Source organism: Sciurus carolinensis, chromosome 12 (assembly GCF_902686445.1).
Source record: "Sciurus carolinensis chromosome 12, mSciCar1.2, whole genome shotgun sequence".
NCBI classification, from domain to species: Eukaryota; Metazoa; Chordata; class Mammalia; order Rodentia; family Sciuridae; genus Sciurus; species Sciurus carolinensis.
Window position 1 is genome coordinate 80,446,981 of NC_062224.1, and position 5,066 is coordinate 80,452,046.

Sequence of the window (5,066 nt, forward strand, 5' to 3'; positions counted from 1 at the left end):
TGTTCTGTGGCGGTATCCCAGCTGAATGTGTCTAGATGACAGAGTAGCCCCATCAGACCTGGCAGGACCATGTGGCAATGTGGTGGGGAAGGGCCAGCCTGGGAAGAGGTTGGAACATCTCAGGGGACACAGGTACCAATTGGGATGCTGAGGACCTTTGGTCTGGTTTGCCAGGTCTTCTCCATGGGGGCAGGCAGGGAGGCTGGATGTTTCTGTAGAGAGAAATGCAGGCTCTAATGCAGCAGGGACCTTCAGGAAGGAGGGTGGTGTGCTGGGAACTTAGGAACACCCTTCTGAAGAAAGGAACATGTTGGTTCTTCATGCAAAATATGCAAAACAAAGGAAAGGTATGATGTACTAGGCAGCCTCTGTTATCAGACCATCCAGTGTCCCAGCTTAGAGCAAAAATAGCAAAGGACGATATAGGGACTCTTCTAGAAATCTGGCAGCCAACTCCAGGAGGAGAGCTGGCTTCCACCCTCAGGATTTCAGCAGCTATCTGTAAGCACTCACCTCTTCCCAGCTTCCAGATACCCCCACCCCAGGCCATAGGAAATGGGGTCGGGGGCTGCTGCTGGACACTCCCAGTAGCCTCAGGAAACACCTCCAACCAAGTGTGTCAACAGTGGCAGAAGTGACGGGGGCCAAACAAAGGTTGATTCTTCCATTCTTATCTTGACAAAGCCAGACCTTTCCCTCTAGCACACCCCCTCCCCCATTTTCTCTGGCTTTCCTCCAACTTCTCTAACCAGAGGTTCTTCCACAGAACCCAGGAGAGGTGAAGGGAGGAGGCTAGAACCCTCCTGGGACTGGAGAAAGGGAAGATGGTAATTAGAAAGAAAAGCCCAGTTGGCTTCCAACTAGTTGCCCATCTTGTCACAAGAGTGACCATTTGAGAGTGTGACCCAGTTAGTGGTGACAAGGGGAAGGACAGATACACAGGAAACCTGGGAGGAGGAGAAGCAATTGGGTCTTGGAGCCATCTCCCCAAAGTATGAATGTGTAGACTTTGAGGCAAAGGGCTGTGTGTGTGCTGGGGATCCGAAGGAGTAGGGTAATCCATGACAGCTGGGAAGCTTTGCTACCTTAGAAAATCAAACTTTCCCCCTTTGGCTTGCATAGCCTGGTGCAGCAATGGCTCCACCTGCTGGCCTTGCTGAGCTCCTACTGCTCAGCTTCAGTTCAACCGGCTCTATGCCGGCTTTCTCTCTGCGGCTGCCCCACCCTTGAGTCTAGTCCAATTTATGTCATATACAAAATTCGTATGACCACAGAAAGGCACTGACGTAGAGGATCTGAAAGATACATTCAATTCAACTTCCTTATTTTGCAGTTAAACACAAAGCAGAGAAGGGACTCAGCTTCCCAGCCAGCTAGAATTCAGAAGTCCTGAATGGGAAAGTTTCCCCTTGATCACATCACCCTGCTCTTCTGCAGAGACCTCCAGGTTCCTCTAGTTGGATGTCATGAAGTCAGTACAGGAAATGTCAGGGTAGGTCTGGAGCTTTACCTCTGGAGCATTTCACCACATGTGAAATGACCTGGCCCCCCAGCAGGTCCTGGTCTAGAAATTAAAATCCCAGGAAGTTGTGAGGTTCAGCTCCCTCTGCTGTGCCCTGGGGCTGTCTCTGCTGTATTACATTGTTCATTATAGACTCATCTTCTGCCAGATTTTCATTTAAATGGATAAATGAGAGTTTCCTCAGCCTGGATGAATAGGTCATCCCCATCCCATTTCTTCTAAGTCGATCAAGTCCACACTTCCTTTTCACACAAACCCAGGAAAGGGTAAGCAATTTTGTGCAACAGGATGTTGCTTCCATCCAAGGAGTTTTCAGCCACTGTTCAGTCATTTGCCAACTTTTATTAAACACTTGCTATGTGTCATCCACTGTTCTAGAGATTGGAGATACAGCAGATACTTGTGGAGCTTACAATTCTAGCAAGGAAGCAATCTTGTCTCAGTAAACATATAGGTATGTTTTCAGGACATATTAAGAGCTATAAAAATATAAAGTACAGTAATTCCCTCTTATGTGTTCCAAGCCTGCCAGTGGATGCCTAAAAACGCAGATAGTAATGAACTCTACATACAAGTAACGTCATGGTGCAATAATTGATAGCCACCACATGACTAGCAGGTGAGTAGCTCATACAATGAGCATACACTGGACAAAGGGACAATTCATGGGCTGGGCAGGGCAGAGCAGGATGGTGAGAGATTTTTATCATGCTACTCAGAAGGGTAGGTACTTTAAACTTATGAATTGTTTACTTCTTCAATTTTCCATTAAATATTTTCTGACTGTGGTTAAACCACAGGTACCTGAAACTGGAAAGAAAAACTAAAGGGGGATGAGTGTAGACTGGGAGTAATGGTTGACATTTTATATGTGGTGGTTACTTTTTAAGTAGGTGGCAGTTGAGAGCATAGGTTCACTTGAAAGAAGAGGTGAAACAGGTTATATTGAAGCTGGGAGAGCTCGTCCCAGGCAGAGCAAACAGCAAGTGCAAAGTCCAGTGATGCAGACCTGCCACCGGCAAAACACTACATGAGGAAAGGGAAGAGGGCCATTGAGGCTGCACTGGTAAGAGGGGAGAGTCACAGGAGGCAGGTCACATTAGACCTTTTAGTGGAAACACCAGAGCATTTTGAGTAGAAAAGTAATTTGATCTGATTCCTGTTTTAAAAGGATCCTGCTGGCTGCTGAGTCGAGAATAGAAGTAAAGGGCAAGAGAGTAGAAGGAAAGAGACCAGGTAGACTCTAGTGGCAGTGTCAGGGGAAATGCTCATGGCCAGGAGCAGCTGATCATGAAGTGGAATTGAAAAGATGTTCTGAAGTTAGAGCTAACAGCACTTGCTCAGTCCATTTATTCCTTCAAACAACACAACCACCATAGGAGTACTTACTTGGGAAAATTGAGGCACTGTACCAATGTATAAATAGTGTATTTTGCTTAATACTCTCAGAGCTTCAACAGTGTAGGTACTATTCTTTCAGAAAAAGAAATGGAAACTCAAAGAGTAACAAGGAACCATCTGAGATACTCAGACACAGAGGTCAAGATGAAGAAGATATGCGTTTATCTGTAACCACAGGTTTAAAAACCTTGCAAAGAATACCATAAGTATATTCAAACAAATAGCAACAAAACAAATGCAAGAAAGAAAATGAGAAATAGTATCAGAAAAGTCTCCAAGAAGTGCTATGCATCCAGAGTAGGAAGGACTCCTCCCAGCTGGAGAGGCCTGAGTAGGTCTGTGAAGGTGGGTATGATTTTGATGGTGGTGATGAGTGAGGACGTTTGGGGCTGAAAGAAGAGTACATACAAGTTTAGAGTCAGGAAAGTAAAAGATCCTTTCAAAGGACAGTCTTCTTCCTAGGATAGCAGAGAAATAGGAGGTGTTAAGGGAAACTGAGTACCAGAAAAATCATTGTGTCAGTGAATGCATAGGGTGTTTTAAGCTGAACCAGAGTTTAATTTTATTCAGTAGAAAAGGGGGAGCCACTAAAGAGTTTCCATTTATTCATTAGTCCACTCACTTGTTCAACAAACATTTCCGAGGGTTTATTATAAACCAGGTACTATGTCAGGTGCCTGGGATAAGACAGAGTCCCTTCTGTTGAATTTTATGTTGGGTGGGTGTGGGAGGGACAGAGGGCAGAACAGTTTTCATTGAGTGTAAGTGCTACGGTGTGCAAGCTCTCAGTGGGAGGGCCATGGAAGCCATGGAAGGCCATGAAAGGCTTTCCAGAAGAGGAGACATCTGGGCTGACTGAGGGATAAAAGGGGGAAGAAAGAAGTCGGTGTTCCAGGGAGAGGAAGAAGCAGTGGCCCAGGCACAAAATGAGGATAAATCATTCCAGAAGTGTGAATTATTCTTTTAAGGCCCAAGCAAAGAATATGATTTTCTTTAGCTGTTCTATGTCTTCGTCAAGACATTCTATTAGTTCTTTTGTTTCAAGCATATTATAGTTGCTTACTGAAGCCTTTTCATGATGGCCGTTTATAAATCCTTGACAGGCTGGGCACAGTGGCACCCACCTGAAATCCCAGAAACTTGAGAGGCTGAGGCAGGAGGATCACAGGTTCAAGGCCAATCTCAGCAACTTAGGAGGCCCTAAGCAACTTATCGAGACCCTATCACAAAACAAAAAAATAAAAAGGACTGAGGATGTGGCTCAGTGGTTAGGCATCTCTGGTTTTCATCCCCAGTACCAAAAAAAGAAAAGGTAAATACCCATGACATACGATTTCAACACCTCTATCATCTGTTCTTACCGTCCATTAATTGTCTTTCCTCATTCAAGAACCTCATTCCCTAGTTGTTGGTGTAAGAGAGGTTTTTAATTGTATCTGGATATTTTGGGTATGTTGTTATAAAACTCTGGATCTTATTATATCTTCTGTTTTAGCAGGCCTCTTTTGATATTGTATTGGTGGGCCCAAGTTCCTCATTTAGTTGTTGACACCTGTGGGGCATTGGGGTTAATTATTGCTGGACCAGGGTAACATTTAGGCTCTCCCCTAGATCTTTGATGACACCACTTTGGTGCCATGTCATTTCTTGAGTCTGGAGCTTCATAACCGTTCTGCCTTCTTCTATCTACCTATCAGTCTTTTAATGTTCATTTTGCATACTGTGTCCAGGGTTTTTAGATAAATTTAGCAAAGAGGAATAAGAAGTAGATCTACTCCATCTTGTCTGGAACTGGAAGTTCAAACCAAAAATATGAGGGAAGAGAAGAAATCTCAAGCCATGTGAGTGGAGAGTTAGGCAGCTATTTTCAAAGCCCTCTTACATCATTAAAAATTGAGAACTTCAAAGAGCTTTTGACTCTGAGGGTTATATCCATCAATAATGACTGTCAGAAATGAAAACTGCTCAGGGGTAGAGCATGTGCTTCACACACACAGGGCTGTGGGTCTGATCCCCAGCAACAACAACAACAACCAGAAAAGAGAAAAGAAAACAAAATGAAAAAAGGAAGAACTAAAACCAGAAAGACTTAAATTATTTGTTAATTTATTTTAAAGTAATTATTTATTTTAAAATAATTAGT